At 37.2% G+C, this 18,194-nt stretch overlaps 1 long non-coding RNA gene across 1 annotated transcript; it reads left to right on the forward strand.

Annotated features, from left to right (window-relative positions):
* Positions 1-1,103: 1,103 nt before the first annotated feature.
* On the forward strand, positions 1,104-16,481 carry LOC145679741 (uncharacterized). The gene is made up of 3 exons (XR_014130517.1): positions 1,104-1,199; positions 9,084-9,222; positions 16,381-16,481. It is a non-coding gene; the product is annotated as an uncharacterized LOC145679741 (long non-coding RNA).
* The last annotated feature ends 1,713 nt before the right edge of the window (positions 16,482-18,194 follow it).

Raw genomic sequence — 18,194 nt, forward strand, 5'->3', positions numbered from 1 at the left:
TATTACTTTAGTTAAATATTCCATTAATTATATATTCCTTTAGTATAACTTGCTTTAATATAGTACTAAACAAGTAATGTGATTTATGACTACAATTCTTACTATTGTAACTCGTTAATGGTTGAGGAAAAAGAAATGGGTTAATCTGAATTTTGAGAAATCTTTGAATATTAATGTTTTGTAACTTTTTACATTTCAAGGTACGCAAAATGAATGTTATGTGTTTATTCTTTCCTTTTTATATGTGACGGTTTATTACTTGATGGAGATTTACTACAGGACTGCTTAACATAATTGCTAAGAAACCGTTTTCAGCGCGAACATTTTCTTGTGTAGTGAAGATTTAGGATTTAGATTTCTGGGCTTTCGGCATCAATGACCTTGTTAGCCCGTCACATGTGAGTTATGACGTCCCTCGGTGAGCACACTATCCGGGGAAAGGGAAGGAAGCAAACGGCCTGGTACCACCCGGCATTTGCCTGGTATGAAATGAGGAAAACCCAAGAAAGCCTCATTCAGGATGTCTGGACTTAAAAGCTTTTGATACTTTTTCGACCTAGTGCCCCTACCGGAATCGAACCTGGGTCCGCTCGTACCGAAGGCGAGAGCGTTACAACTACGCTACGCGGAGCCACTTGTGTCTAGGAAACCTATTTTTACTAGGATATTTGCAACAAAATTTATTTCCTTTCTTTCTTTATTTTTCTTTTTCTTTTTGTTTTTTAACAATAAAACAAAACATATTTTACAGCCTCACTGAAATTTAAAAACAGCAGTCAGGGAGAGCTCACGTTTAAGATTCTTTTTGTTTTGTTTTGTTTTGTTTTGTTTTGTTTTGCTTGTTATGTTCTCTAGTTAACTAATGTTTGAGTTCCTGAGAATTACATTATTATTATTATTGTTTCATAATTTTCGAACCAAAAATTAGATGTTTTTCTTTTTTTCCTTGTGTTGACGTCATTGTGGCAAGTTGGGGTGTTTTATCGTACCTTGGCATTAATTTGGTTACTAGCACATAGTTTCAAGGTCATAAGTTGTAGGCCGCTTGAAACAGCTATTACACAGTTATTTGAAGAGTTTCAGGCAGGCGGAGTGTCAGGCGTTTGACTTGCAGCTTTCGTTACAGCGTCTAAATTGCAGTATTGGATTGCGTCCAGCTTCTATGGCTGGTAAAAAAGTTATATCGCTTTCGTAATATGGTAAGAAATACAATGTAACAGTTAGGTATAGTATATGACTAGTTTAATTAGTCGGAAATTACTCTGTTTCCTTGTCTTATTCTTTCGATTATGTTTAAGTACTGTGTCTTCATAGTATTGTTTCACTATTTCTAGAAGGAATTAAGTATTAATGAAGTAAAGAAAAGCAGAAGCCCACTTTGACGTTTACTATTTCTCATACTTCATTGAGAATGTTTTGATCCCCAATTGCGCAAACTTCTAGTATGTGTGTGTGTTTCTTTTTGTTGTTGTTGTTGCTTACACTGCTATAGATATGAGCTCCTTCATGGCTAAGCGGTTAGCGTACGCGCCTTTGGTGTGGGAGACCCGCGTTCGATTCCTGGCGGGAGTGGTTCGGAGTCCATGTTAATCAGTAAGTCCACGTCTCATACAGCCTCGTTGCAGAAAAGGATATTAAAATCAACTCAGCACTGCTTTACAGATGGAGTTGTTTGATTCAGGGTTCGAATGATGCTTTTTACGGGAAGCAGGCACGTAGCCAAGGGGTGGGTCCAGACCCCCCCCCCCTTCGGATCCAGAAATGAAAAATATTAAGGAAAGATGAAACAGAAAGAAACAGATGAATCAGCCTCAAAAATATAAAGCTACAATAAGCGTTTTGGTTACTCTTTCTTACGAGGAGCTTTGTGTGGAGGAAACGGGGGGGGGGGGATCAAGTTGAAATTGGATATTATTGTAACGGAACATTCCGAATTCCATCTAGCTCCATGTTAACCGTATGCAGCGGCGCAAATCTGTCTTCAACATTGGGAGGGACGGGTAAGACAGTTCTCATAATTTTTTTTAAGGATGTTCAAATTATGAAGTTGAAAAACAATGCTGCGGAGGATCAGAGGAGCAGAGTTGTCTTCAAAATTGTGAGGCGGGCAGATTTAAGGCTTATTCTGGGGTGGGGACATCAATTTCATCTTACTTTCCTTTGTGGCAATCGGGCACAAATCATCACATTTCTCTCCAAAAAACGCATTTCAAATCGGATTATTGAGGGGAAAGTCCCCCCCAGTTCTAAGATTGGAGGGGACATGTCCTCATCCCCACGGGATTTGCGCCAGTAACCCTATGGACTACAAATGACGATCGATAAACCGGTTCTTTCAGATAGCCTGTCAGAACTTAAGCAATGCCCAGAATTACCAATAATATGAACCATTTTGAATTTCGCGGCAACACTAATCCATTTTATAGGATGTCTTTACTCCCGAAAGAGATCTCGTTACTATCCTTGACGGCATTGAACTAAGATAAGAGAAATAGAAAGAAGACGAGAAGAACCGAGTTCGAATGACGTCGGAAGACTATGTCTTTGTCAATACTTTTTTCTATTCTTTTACGCAAGATTTCTTCATAATTCTTTAATTAAAATACTTACTAACATATCCTCATTTTATTGTCCTAACAAATCAATATGGATATGTTGTCAGTAAAATAGTTTAGATTGATCGAACCCCTGGTGTGATAACCACAGTATTTCGTCACGGACCTCCCGTATTGCGAAATCGTGGCTACGTGCCTGCGGGGAGGGGGCGACTTTTCAGATATACAATCGAAGCATTTTATTTCTTAGTGATGCAAGATATAATATATAGTATATAATATGTAAAATATGAAATGAGGGAAATATTTTACCGGCAAGGGAGAAATTCTTTGGCGAGTTGGGAAAATTACTTGACGAGAGGGAAAATCTTAATCCTCCCGTTGATTCAAATCTTGGTCGAAGATCATGCGAGTAGGATTCCATATTATGCTGTAGGTGTAGGTCGTACACAGTCTTGGCGCTGAATAGGATGCTAAGCTTCAAGCCAACCACACGTCTGTAATAACCTATTGCGATTGAATGGTAATGTAACGTAATGTACGATATGTGCATTTTCTAGATGCCATAAAATTATAATGTTAGTTAAACATTCCACGATTATGTACTTCAGGTTAAAGGAGTTTGATGATTAATTGAAGTGAATAATCGAGGCAGTGATTCTCAATCTTCTTGACTTACGATACACTTTACTAAACCCCAGTGACATCGATATATTTGTTTAGATTTTGGATTGCTTTCCAACAAGTCGAGCCGCGCCAAAGCTGTGTAGGCTTACTAAGTTAAGTGAACTAATCCTAATCTAAATCCATTGTTTTCGGGGGCGCAGAAATGGACAGTGACACTTCCGATACTATTTAAATCAAAATTCAGCCAAGCAACTTGGGGAGGGAAAGAGGGGAGACGGATCTTACAAATGATCGAAAATAACCGATATGAGAGAGCGTTTCGTAATAGTAAAAAAAGTGACTGACTAACGTAACATACATGTATTACTGGTTTTCTTATTTTCACCCAACGAAGCAGATAATTAACGCTAGTACTAGGTATGTGTAGACTAAATGAGGTGATTTGTTTCGTGACCCTTCGAACAATGTACGAAGCGGATGCAAGCAGTTAATAAATGGAGTTAGCTTACCTAAATTTAGATTTCGCTTTCCGAAATCTTAATGGATGTATTAAGTGATTTCGTTACTTACACTCTCCATCTCTAAATACAAAAATTCAAAACACATTTTCGATTCCAAACTATGACTCTGCTAGACAAAGAAAGCATAGACCAGTGTATGTTTTACTTCATTTTCATATACGTGCTCGTAGGTTTTCTCGGGGACTTGGTTTCCTCCCACTTTCTCATTCCACCAAATATTCCATAACAATTAACTTGCTTTAATCACCGTCTCCCTTAGCCTAACAGCATAATCGTGGGACATTAAACTCAAAGACTTTATTTTTATTTTCAGGTAATTACTTTTCTCTCCCTTATTTATTTTTAATTTAATTTCTCTTTCAATTTCCCTCTTTTAGGAACATGAACATAATTTGCAATTCTTTCTCATTATAATAACACTATTAAAAGTCCCATATGCAGCTCACCACGTTGGAACCCAGCGGAAACAGATGAACAACGAATATTGTCGAAAATATGTATTGCTTACAGCGGCGTAGCGAGCATTACAAGATTGGGAGGGGGATGAAACTTGAAATTGCCAAGTCTTGATTTTTATCTTAAAAAAATGTCGTCTTGATAAAAAAAAATTGCCAAGTGTTTCGAAAATCTTACAAACCCTATGAAAAACTATTACAGCAACCTTATTTTCATATTCGTTCCATTCCATGCCCCGTCTGAGACACGAATAAGATCAGCCCTTGTTCCGCTCTCGAGTCCAATTTAACATCTAACCTCAGGATCATTATCATCACCCACGAAGCACAACTGTTAATTTGATAACTCATGGCTATGTTAGGTAACCTCCGCCAGCTAATCTTCACGAGAACCTTTAAAGTTACAATCAGTTGTAGAAATGCATTTAAAAACGTAGAATAAGGTAGGTTATATTTACTGTTTGTGATGTAGAAGTGCCTAATTTACATATGAAACATTCAATTGAGTTGTTCAGTGAGAGACCAGGCTAACTTACATCCAGGTCAAGATTGAGATTTTGACGGAACAGCATACTAATGTCATTAATTGACCTTTGCCTCAACCACTTGTCTGTGTGGCTTGTCCTGAGACAGGGGCGGATCCAGGGAGGGTCAATCTCCCCCAAGAAGAGGAAACTTTGTGTATTTTAATATAAAATAAAACCCACCCAGAGTTGAATCTCTTAAAAGTAGCTCTATCTTGTAAGTAGTGGCATTACAACCCACCGCCCCCCAGTAGTCCATCCTGGATCCACCCCTGTTGTATACTAAGCCAAACTATGAATATCAGTCGTATCCTTTGTAACGTGCTGTTTTCATTTGTTTCCTTTTCTTTCAGAAAGTTAAAATTGTCAGTTAGCCTAGTCTCTCGCTAAACTGTCAATTGTCACAAAACACACCAATAATTGTTGATGCCAACTGAAACATACATATCCAAAGTCTACAAAATATATCACATTATTTAAGTTTTTTCTTTTTCTTTTTTTCTTTTTTTTTTTTCAAAACTGCTTGCAATGTTTTTCTTCGTGCCAAGCATCCGAATGTCATCTTGAATTCTGACCTTCTCATTTCACTACAATTCTTTGAAGTGTAAGACTGCGCAGCTTTTTTTCCCCCTCTCTCTCGCTCTCTTCAGTCCTTCAGTCTCCCCCCACTTTGATTTCATGATTTCGCACTCTGATGAAAAGTATTAAACACCAAAATGGAAAAGTACTAATATATAACCTCTCTTTTAGTAGCCCCTCCAACCACACGCCCGGGGCACGTGCCTTGCTTGCTCGCCCATAGCTCTGTGAGCTATATAAGTAAAATACAATGCGCGCGCATATGTAAACTTGGTGCCAGCTTTGATTCTCACTGAGAGAGTATACATATAATGTTGGTTCGAATTCCGTCAAAACCATAGGCTCATTTTTGTGTAACCTTGGTACTGAAGAAGACAGTAGACTTCAACAAATATTCCTGTCGGGCCTCGATGGCTCAGTGGTAGAGCGTTCACCTCTGGTGTTTGGGATCTTTGGTTTGATCCCAGCTCGCGCCAAGTAAACTTTGTGGTGGACAAACACCGTGTGAGTGGATTTTCTCGGGGTTCTCCCGTTTCCTCCCACTTTCTTCATTCCACCATTTCATTCATTATATCATCATCAGCGTCTCCTTTAGCCTAGCCGGTATACCCGTCATTATTGATACAACTATTATATACAGGATGCATCAGAAGTCCCTTGTCATCCTTTCTGAAAACTACAGGGATGTAGTTACATTGATTGCGAGATAAGAGATACACATTAGGCCCAGAGGGATACTTTCGGATTACATCACGCGGACGGTCGCCATCTTAGATTCGAAATTGTAATATGGACGATAAGTGGGTAATGTGATACATGGCCATGCACTAAAATGTTCTGAGGATGTCAAATATGCAATCAGATATCATGTAACTTATTCTGGTGAAATGTTATTGGCAGTGAACCAAGTGAGACTATATGTAGTGGTATGTCATACCCTTCTGTTTTTTTTTTTTTTTTTTTTTCCAGTGATAGAGACATGCCGTTTCTGGTTTTTTAGTGATCAAGATATACCTTCACGGAAGGATAAATGCTAAATACCATTAATAAATCCATTTTTTATACGTATTGACGAATAGCTTTGCACATAAAAAGATTTTATTTCTTATGTAGATTCTAAGTTGACAATACTGACATTTTTACCTTTTTCTACCTTTTGTTTGTAAAATGAGGTGTTTTCAAAGAAGTTCATCTAGTTTATATTTTGATGTGCCGTATTGAATTGTTTCTTTCGTATGTATGTATGTGTCGTCTTGTCTGAATTCTTATAAGCGTCGTCTTTTGAGCATGGGCGGATTTAGGGGATTGCTGTGGGGGCAGATCTTACGGGAGTTTGAAATACCCCTCATTCGAGTGTGTGGTCCAGGAGTTTTCCCGCTGGAAATTGTTAATATTAAAAGTCGGTTTTTGAGCACTTTCGTGTATAATTCCCTGATACAAGGTAAGGGCTATTTTTATTTATTTTTTTCCAGAAAGTTGTTCACGATGGATGGATCAGTCTCTCCGTTTTTTCTCCGTAACTAAAAGAAGCTTTCCAGTGGTTTTCAGACATTATGTAAATAGAAATGCAATCTTGTAGGCTTCACACCTCACTGCATTTGAACATTTAGATAGCCGATATGTCGAGTCAAAATCGTAATAAAACACACCGCCTCTGATTTTTCCCACTTCGAACACATTTCCCTGTTATAGTCAGGGGTAAAAGCGAGGGGGAACGCGGGGGACGCAGCTCCCCACCTCGAAAAATATGTAGGGCGTCCCCCAGATCCTAAAATGGTACAATGGGCAGAGATAGGCAGGAGGAACGGCGTGGAGTGATGCCGCTACCTACCGTCCCCCCACCTTTTCAGGTCCACTTTTATCCCTGGTTATAGTATATGTTCCACATGTTCCTACTGAGCAATAAACATTTGCAGAAGCTTCTTCCAATTGCTGTGGACACAAAGTAGGATATAGGGTCAAATTTGTGCACAGACGATGGCGATACTTTGTTCTAGATGATAAAAATTATGAATATTTACTGCACAAACCATAGCCTTAACTTTTCCACTTAGCTAGAAATTGAACAGCGTTAGGTCCGGTGATCGAGCAGCCATTCAACTGCCTCTCGTCGATCAACCCATGTTCTAGAGAATTGTTCAAGTAGTGACGCAATACGAATCCATAATGAAGAAAGCGCCATGGTGTTGAAAAAACTGCGAGAATGTACCATCCTCGGGCATCGCAGCTCGCAATATCTATCCCTGTACGAGCGTGAGGTATTATTCCGCAGTTAATTTTATGGAATGAAAAAGTGACTGATTAGACGTATTCCTCATTTGTCTGCCAACAACATAATTAATTTTCTTTGCGCTGGTCATGTTGGAGGGGTCTTGCACGCGGGGTTGTCAGGTGACCAATTGTGCATGTTCTGCCTATTAACCTTCCCATTTACGTAGAGGTCAGCTTCATCTGAAAAGAGTATTTGCATAAAAATGTTAACCATAATTACTCACTGCACTTGGCGATCAACATCGTTCTCGTGGAGATGTTGCTTCATTTGCACCTTGTACGGATGCACTTATACACGCGCAGACCCTATGACTCAACCCACATTGCATTAATAAATGACGTGTGCTCCTCTGGGGCCACATCGAGAAAGAAGTCAGCACTGCCGTAGGCGTTGCTTCATCTGTAGCTCTCTACGATCGTCCGCTACGACGTATGTCCACGAATGTGCCCATCTCCTCAAATTTAGTTAATTACTGTGACACTGCAACATGTAACACAGTCACATTGTAGATGATTCTGTTTGCAATCGGTAACCACAGTACAGGCACTCCTCCCGCTCCACAGTTTGAATATTTCGATGCATTCCTCACGTGCTAACGGTATGGTTCTACATCTAGAAGAAAGAGGTAAATACAACGTTCAATTGGCAATAACTTTTCACCAAATTAAGCTCCATGGAATCTGATTGCATATTTGACATACTGAGAAAATTCTAGCCCGTGGCCATATATATATCACATTACCCACCAGTTTATAACAAACAAATTTAATCCAAAATGGCGGCCGTCTGTGAGAGTATTTCCAAACGGCCTAATGTGTATCACCCATCTCACATTCAATTAAACTACACCCGTGTAGAATTTAGAAAGGAACTTCGTATGATGTATACAGGGTGTTTCGAAAGTCTCCGACGTTACAACAAAACGTAAGAGGAAAAACCATTTCTAAATATGTTGTTTTCAATCTAAAGTGAACACTTTTTAAATCGGAGGAGCCGTTTGGGCTGTACTCTTTATGCGCCCAATGTGGAATGAAAATGCAATGTTACATTTACCTGGATCCACAACATATGTGAATGAAGTTACTGTTTGAAATGGGGACTAGCCATCGACATGTTAGCGTAAAAATCAGTAACTTCATTCACTTATGTTGTGGGTCCAGGTAAATGGCAACGTTGCATTTTCATTTAACATTGGACGCATAAAGAGTGTACAGCCAAAGGGCTCATCCGATTTTGAAAATTCCTTCAACTTACATTGGAAACATCATATTTGGAGACGGTTTCCCAATTACATTTTGTTGTAACTCTGATAATAATCGAGTTACTTTATGTCAGGGGACTTTTGAGACACCCTATATATCTTATGGAATATATGTTTGATGTCCCTATAACTGTAGTATAATTTAGTTTGTTTAAATTTACAAGTTATTACAAGTAGATTCTGACTTACATGCGTAAGAGTTTGTATGTAACTAACTAATGAATTCTATTTCATGAAATTTACATTGAAATATTTAACACAAAATCTTTTATATTCATGCTTAACTTAGTGACTTTGCTTTGGACTGCAACTGATTATTGTACCCCATTATTGCTTGAGAAGAAAACCGATGTCCGAATCTTCATTTGGAGAAACCAAAGAACTATTGGAATGCTGAGGATTGCAATCATTAATTTCTACACTTCAAGGTGCGTAAATTATATCTAGGTATATTCTGTGTTTATTGTTATAATTACTATTACTATTATTGGGTTTAGAATCAATCAAGTACTTCATGATATTTTAGAGGGATCAAGGTGGCTGCCAGATAGATAAATATTTGAGCGTCAGGCCCTTATTTCTTTTCAATTTTATATTTAATCAATGTCTATTCCCCCCCCCCCTCATTATTCCACCAAATCGTATTCCAAGATCATCAATTTTCAATACTCATTTGTGACTGTCAGCATACATAGCATAACCGTAAGAAGTAAAACAAAGATTTATTTTTATTTTTCGTTTTCGTGTCTTTTCTCCATAGCTGTGAAAAATAACGCCTTCAACATCATAAATTTGTATGCTACTTGCCTGCTTTCGAGCACAATAATCAACTATTTGGACATTACGAAGCAAAGCAGGTCTACGTTGTAGTTAGCATAGTTAAGGATGTGACATAATGATATTGGTGTTGCGATGTTCAGCCTAAACAGTGCAAGTAAATAAATCTGTAACAATTGTATTGGTGTTTAGCTTACATGTCCTCCAGACGGGCCATTTTTTTTTTTTTTTACATCTTGTTACTTCTACTCTATATGAGGGGTCGCGGTGGCTCAGTGGTGGAGCGTTCACCTCTGGTGCTTGGGGTCCTGGGTTCGATCCCAGTCCCCGCCAAGTGAACTTTGTGGTGGACAAACACCGTGTGCGTGGGTTTTCTCGGGGTTGTCCCGTTTCCTCCCACTTTCTTCATTCTACCATTTCATTCATTACTCATCACCACCGTCTCCTTTAGCCTAACCGGCATAATCGTGGGACGTAAAACTCAAAGATTTCATTTCATTTCTACTCTATATGAAGTATATTCTGAGGTTGTGTTTTTGGGGACGTGGTAGCTCAGTGATGGAGCGTTCACCTCTCCTGCGTGGAGTTCCTGGATCGATCCCAGCACGTGCCAAATGGGCTTTGTGTTGGACAAACACTGTGTGTGGTTTTCTCGGGGTTTTCCCGTTTTCTCTCACAGTTTTCATTCTACTATTTCATTCATTCTCATGATTATAGTCTTCTTTAGCATACCCGGCAAAAGCGTGGAACGTAAAACTCAAAGATTTCATTTCATACAAACTTTGGTGCAAAGTAACCCCATAGATGAAGATATTTTGCACCACATACGAAAAAGTATGTTCAACATACTAACATAATGCTTGTCTGCAATGTTTTCTCTCCTGTATTTATACATTTCACTTTTTACACAAAACTGCATGTGTAACGAATTTTTGTTACGAAATTCGAGACGAGACATAGCTCTTCCAATAGAAACAGATACAGTTTTCGAGACGAGACAACTTTCGCGACACCTTTGCGAGAGGTGACAGTCTCAAATCATTTCTCGTGCGTACCCCTAGCCCATATCGTGCGTTATCAAAAAGCATGTTAATGAGAAATAACAACATGTAAATACAATATAGGTAGTTAAAAACATTTTTGTTTTCATTCTTCAGTAATGCATTATTATTAACCTCAGTATTTTATAGTCCATTCTTAATCTTAAAGTGATATATAATTAAGTTTTGAATTCGGTTAACTTATTTTGTTTCTCAAATTGTATTAAAAATGTATGTACAAACATGTTTATTTTCATTCTTGAGTGCTTAAAGTCACTATAGTTATTAAACATAGTAATTAATATTGTACTCTCAACGTTAAAATAATATACAGTTAACTTTTGAATTCAGTTAACATTTTTCTTACTGAAATTGCTTTAAAAAGTATGTAAAAACTTTTTTATTTTCTTTCTTGAGTGCCGAAAGTGATGCACAGTTATTAAGATTAGTACTTTATACTCTATTCTTAATTTTAAACTGATAAACAGTGCGTTTCTGAATAAATTATGTCAAGTTATTTGAGTGACGAACACTGGTACAAAACCCTAACTACCACTGGAACATTTCGATTTTGAGATGACTACTACCGGTGCAATACAAGGGATTTTAAAATATTGTTTTTCCTTCAACGGCTATTCGATTTTGAATTCTGACTACATGGTCATATAGGAAGGATCAGTGTCTCTTTCCAACTATGGTACAGCTCCGACCGATTCACGGTGCTCACAGAAGAGACAAAAGAGTATGTTTTCAACCTTAAAGTAACGACCACTGGTGTTTTTGCCCTGGTATGCAAAAGTAAGTGGGTACCCCAATGGGGTAGAGGGGTACTATGCGGTACCTAATTTCTGCATTTTAGATATATGGAAATACATGTGTCTAAAATGTAAAGAACTGATATTTGTTTACCGAAAACTGCAACTCGGTAAGCCTTACGGATACCGAGACATGGGAAAATAAAGAGCGACACGATATGTATGTGGGGCTTGCATACTTGAAGGTACAATTTGGAAAATGAATTCAAATATGACTAACGGCTATCAAGATATTGTCAAATAAAGAGAGGACCAATACAGGTATGGGATTTTCGTATTAGATGATAAAATTTCCGAAACCGGTCATGGAAAGTTAATAAACACCAGTAGCAATTCCATCTTCAAGTAAGTAGATATTTCCATGGGGTGTTAGAACATCTTACAGTCTACCAAGATTAAATTTTAAAAGCTTTTGAAAATATAACTTGACATTTGTAAAGAGTATTAGAAATATGTATTTACCTAAAACTTGCAGCTAGTACATCTAACATATAGAGAAACACCGTGAAATAAAAGAGTATGAGATGTTGAAACTTCGGAAAAATTATTGGTCCCAACAAAATTAAATAAGATGGTACTTCTATGGGTTAAGTGAGTACCTCATTACAATTTCGATGGAAAGATTAGTTCTAGGTTTTCTTCAGGCACTTCCAAAGGTTCATCGAGCTGTGTAAAAGAGTGAAAATTCCCTGTGAATATCTAATATAGTAACCAAAATATAACGAGTCATTTATTTTATGACGTAAAAATAGAGATCTTTAAGGATTTGTACTTCTGGGTCTTTGCTATAAGAAAGAAATTCAAAAACCTACTGTATATACCTTAATATGCAATTAAATCAGTGAGGACACAGTAACTTAGTGGTGGGGTGTGTACCTAGTATGTTTTGCAGAAACTACACTGGAGTATTCTCTTAATCCACAGAGATACGATCACACTTAACTGCCCATTTAATTTTAAAATGAAATTAAGGCAAGTGAATGTTGATGATAGAATTGATGGAGTGTAAAGGTGGGAGGAAACGGGAGTACCCCGAGAATACCCACGAATACAATGTCGACTACAAACTGACTTGGACACGGATCAAACCAGGGACCCAATACACCAAAGGTACGCACTCTACCACTAAGCCACCATGCCTCCACCCATTTAATTGTCTATTAAGGTGTATACGGTAGTTTTCTGAAATTTCTTCTTCTTACAGCAAAGACTCAACAGTACAAATCCATGTGGGTCTCCATTTTTACGACGTCGTAAAATACATAATTACTTATATCTCGGTTGCTATATTAGATATTGACAAAGAATTTTCATTCTTTTTGTACGCTAGGAATTATCACGCTTGGATTTACCCGAAGAAAACTTCGAGCTGAATTAATCTTTCGATCGGAATTGCCCTGACGAGTGTGAGGCAGGGTGGAAAAAAATCATGATTTTTTTAATAAAAATCATTTTTGTTGATTTTTTTGATTTAAATCGATTTTTTTGATTTAAATCAAATCTTTCTCCTCGTATAATTTAAGTCGCGAACTGGAGAAAAAACATTAGGAATTAATATTAAATGACAATTATGTTATTTAAGTGAAAGTATTTTGGTTTAATTTCGAATTAATCCTCAATCGTTAACCTATTTCAATATGAAACAATATTTCTTAAGCATTAAGGAAAAAACGTATAGCAACGTTTATCAACATGACACTTTTCTTTTCACGAAAGTTCCTGATATTTGGCAGGAGTATATTTTTAAAAAATCGAAACTAGCCAGCGGCACAAAATACATGCAAAGTACATAAATTTCGCCTAAAATTAACTAATTAACTCTATGGCCTATGGAATCCGGAGGTTCAATGCCGCGTTCACAGAAACTCTCTACTGACTTCTATCCTTAGCCAACTGAATCCAGTTTCTATTTTGTATTCATATTTCTGCGAGATTCATCTTAATATTGTCATCCCATCTGCGCCTAGATCTTCCTAATGTTCGTTTTCCGATTGGTCTTCCAGTTAAGAATTTGAAAGTGTTCCTATTTTCTTCCATCCTGGCTACATGACCTGCTCACCTGAGTCTCCTAGACTTGATGACCCTAGCAATGTTTGGTAAACCGTATAAATTATGTAGTTCCTCGTTATGAAGTTTCCTCCATTCCCACTCCTCTTGGGTCTGAATATTCGTCTCGGGATCTTGTTTTCAAATACTTTCAGTCTACGTTCTTCCCTCATAGTAAGCGACCATGTTTCGCAACCATACAGAAGCAGGGTGTCTACCAGTCAGGAAAAGTCAGGGAATTTGCAGGGTCAGGGAAAATGTCAAGGAATTTCATTGTGTGTCAGGGAAAAAATCTTTCCCAGGCTGTGAGGGGTGAAGGAATGTCACTAAAATAGTCATAAATTACAGGTAAATGAGTTGGTTCGTTTGTACGTTTGTAGAATATTGTATAAGCATATAAACAATGGTGAAAACACAGTTCACTTTAAATATAAGTTGGGGGCGCGGTGGCTCACTGGTAGAGCGTTCACCTCCGGTGCTTGGGTTCCCTGGTTCGATCTCAGCTCGCGCCGTGTGGACTTCGTGATGGACAAACACCGTGGTCGTGGGTTTTCTCGGGGTTCTCCCGTTTACTCCCACTTTCTTCAGTTTATTCATTACTCATCACCACCGTCTCCTTTAGCCTAACCGGCATAACCGTGGGACGTAAAACTGAAAGATTTCATTTTCATGATTTAAATATGAGTTACTTATAAATATGAGTTTTATACTTTTACTAAGAAAAAAAGTTACTACAAGAGTTACTAAGAAAAAAGAATGATAGAGTCAGGGAAAGTTATAATTTTGTCAGGGAAAGTCAGAGAATTTGATTATGCTTGCTTGCTAGACACCCTGAGAACAACAGGCATATATATTTTAATCTTCAAATTCCTGGACAGAATTTGTAAAAATGAAATGAAATTTTTGAGTTTTACGTCCCACGGTTATGCCGGTTAGGCTAAAGGAGACGGTGATGATGAGTAATGAATGAAATGGTGTAATGAAGAAAGTGGGAGGAAACGGGAGAACCCCGAGAAAACCCACGCACACGGTGTTTGTTCACCACAAAGTTCACTTGGCGGGGGCTGGGATCGAACCCGGGACCCCAAGCACCAGAGGTGAACGCTCTACCACTGAGCCACCGCGGCCCCTGGACAGAATTCGTGACAACAAGAGATTTTGAACTGAATAATAACACGAATTCCCTGCTTTTAGTCGACATTTAATTTCTTCCTAAATATTGTTTTCGTCTGTTAATTTTGATCCTAGATATTTGAAAGAATCCACTTTATCAAAAGTATTATTCGATATTTTAACGCATCCGAAATTTGCCGTATTACGATCCCGAGGAACTTCTATGTATTTAGTACATAAATTTCGCCTAAAGTCTTAACTTTTTTTTTTTGTTTCGGAAAGGGGATCGGGCCCCTCTAAATACGCTCCTATTATCTGGAAACAAACAAGTAGACGTGGACATAAAAGAATTTTTGTCTTAAATGTCGATGGTGATTTCTCCGTTGGAATAGTTAACGATTTAAAAACCCTATGTTACGAAGAGAAGAAAGCAGGATTCTCCCGTTACCCGTTCAAAACGGGATTTTCCCTAATCATCCTCTGCTACTACTGTGCTGTACATATATTTGAGTCTCATTGTATTATGATTATTATCTTCCATAATCGAAATAACAGAACAGAAACGGGATTTTACTTATTTTCACTTTAAATTAATTTATTTCAAAATTTGATTTAAATCAACGATTTTTATTTAAAAAATCAAGTGATTTAAATCTTGATTAAAATCGTGATTTAAATCAGACTGATTTAAATCAATCCACCCTGGTGTGAGGTACTCACTTAACCCATGTAAGTACCATCTTATTTAACTTTTATTAAGATCAAAAGTTGTTTTATGAAATTTCAAGATCTAATACTCTTTTATTTCACGGTGTCTCTCTAGCTGTAAGATGTACTGGCTGGAAGTTTTGGGTAACTCTATTCTCTTTTCTAATACTCTTTACAAATGTCAAATTATATTTTCCAAAGCTTTTAAAACTTAATCTTTTTAGACCCATGATGTTCTAAAACCCCATGGAAATACCCAGTTACTTTAGGATGAAATTGCTACTGGTGCTTATTCAGATTTCATGATCGGTTTCGGAAATTTCACCACCTAACACGAAAACCCCATAACTGTGTGGGTCCTCCCTTTATTTGACAATATCTTGATAGCCATTAGTCATATTTTCATTAATTTTCTAAACTACTGTCAAGTATGGAAGCCCCACATACCTATGGTGTTCCTATTTATTTCACCATATTTCGGTAACTGTTAAACATACCGACTTGCGGTTTCGGTAAACACACACCTGTAACGTTCTTTATAAGTTTATTAAGATATATTTTAGAATGTTTAGAAATGGGAGGTCTGCGAATGCCATAGTACCCGAAAACCCCCATAAGGACGTGTGTGTAGTGTATTGAATTGAAACTACTTTTGAAGTTGTTGTTAGCCCTCAGTAATTACGTTTTCGAAACTGCACAATCTAGTACGCAAAACTCACACTTCTATGGTGTTGTCCTTTATTTTCCCATACCTCGGTATCCATAAGGCTTACCGAGTTGCGGTTTTCTGTACTAAACAGATATCAGTTCTTTACATTTTAGAGACATATATCTCCACATATCTAAAAATGCAGACATATTAGGTACCCCATGGTACCTCGAACGCCAGTGGGTACCCACTTACTTTTGCATAGTGATACATTTCGAGTTGTTCAGCATCAACAAACACTTTTTTTTTAATTCATCATTTTTCTACCAGAAACCCAAAAGTCCATACCTGACCGAACAGATTTTGTCCATTTAATCTAAAAAAATGTTAAATATTTTAAAATGTAACATTTTAAATATTTTTGGATTTTTGTTTCAGGTATTTCATGTATCAAAACAAAACCAGGATTCTGCATGAAAGACAGCGAAAAGAAGCAGTGTAATTTGTGGCTAAAAGCACGTCCTTTCTGAAGACAGACCCGATTGTATTTACATTCTTTTGTACAAATATGTAACCTTAATAAATATACTGCTCCGCAAATTATTTCTTTCTTCCATAAATTAGAATAAATGTATGTCTGTTTAAAGAAAATGTTTGTTAGCGTTAAATCTTTTCAACTCTTTTTCTCTGTAAATAAGAACATTATACCTTGCAACATTTTTTTTTGTCATTGTGCAATTCTGATTGGATAAAGTAAATCTGCACGAAGCACTATTATTTCAGTCATACATTAATAACTAATGTATTGTTCTGTGAATAAGGCAATGGTATAGTGAATATGTTTTAACATAAAATCTGTAACTCAGCTTTTCAGTAGTCAACTTTATTGAGAATCCGAAGAAAGAAAGAAAAAATGTTGGACTTAACGAATTTCAAAATTATTTTTGTTCGAATTCTGGACTAATCCAAATTATCCAGAGAAATCATTTATGTTGCTCTCTACAGATGTATCCTTTCTCCAAATCGTATGAAAAGGAGACTTCATACATCGCTATATTTTGTATGTACTATGTTTCGTATTTATTTAATCACTTTGTACCTTTCTCTAGTGTTGACAAGGCCGCAAGTGTCAATCGAATAATTTAGTGTTTCACTCATGTAACCTTGTGACTAACGTACGTCCTGTCGGTATATATATGTTACTGGGTTCGGTTAGCGACAAACAATTTTTAGTGTTAAACAAATACAAAAATCTACACGCAATGAGATACGATTATCTTTGCCTCATCTATATATATAAAAGAGAACGTACAAAATCCTTTGTCCGCTCATCACGCTAATACGGCTGAACCAATTTCTTTCATTTTTGGGGGGTTATTAGGATTTGGACCCTAGATGGTTTTTATCATATCACTTTAATTTTTAATTACCAGTGTCTTGAGATAATTGACCATTCAAGTGTCCATAACGTACAAATCCTTTGTTATTAGTTCATCATAGGTAAAAATAAACGTATTTATATGCAACCCGCATGACCGTGTCACTCGGCGGGTTAACATAAATGACAGGCGATATACAGCGGAAAATAGCTTGAATCTTCTGTTTAAAATTTTTTAATTGATTTGCTTATTTTTACAGACACTTTTACAATATGCCAGCACCGGGATGACCGCAGCGAAGCGGGGCGGGTTAACATAAATGACAGGCGATATAATGTTAAGATTTACTGCAATCTTCTATGGAAAATTTTTTAATTGATTTGCTTATTTTTACAGACACTTTTACAATATGCCAGCACCGGGATGACCGCAGCGAAGCGGGGCGGGTTAACATAAATGACAGGCGATATAATGTTAAGATTTACTGCAATCTTCTATGGTTTTTATCATATCACTTGAAAGCGAAAAAGTAAAAATTATCTAAGTAACAAAGTTTATTGCGTTCCGGGGTGACCGCAGCGAAGCGGGGTGAACGCTGCTAGTAGACAATACCAAGCAACTAACGGTACTGAGTGTGGTTGAGTTTACTAGTGGTATTATCTGGCTAAAATCAATGTTCCGAGAGCTATACTTCTTTTTGTGCTCTGAATGCAAACTTTGATATAACCGTTTTAAATTATTGTACATCTATCTATCTATATAGCTATATCTATATATATGTATACAATTGTAAACTAGAAACTTGCGAGTAATTCTGAGAATCATCGCTCTTCCTTTAAATAATGTATGAGACTATTACACTGCTCGTTACTT

This window comes from Thermobia domestica, chromosome 2 (genome assembly GCF_964235325.1).
Source record: "Thermobia domestica chromosome 2, izTheDome1.hap1.1, whole genome shotgun sequence".
Classification (NCBI taxonomy): Eukaryota; Metazoa; Arthropoda; class Insecta; order Zygentoma; family Lepismatidae; genus Thermobia; species Thermobia domestica.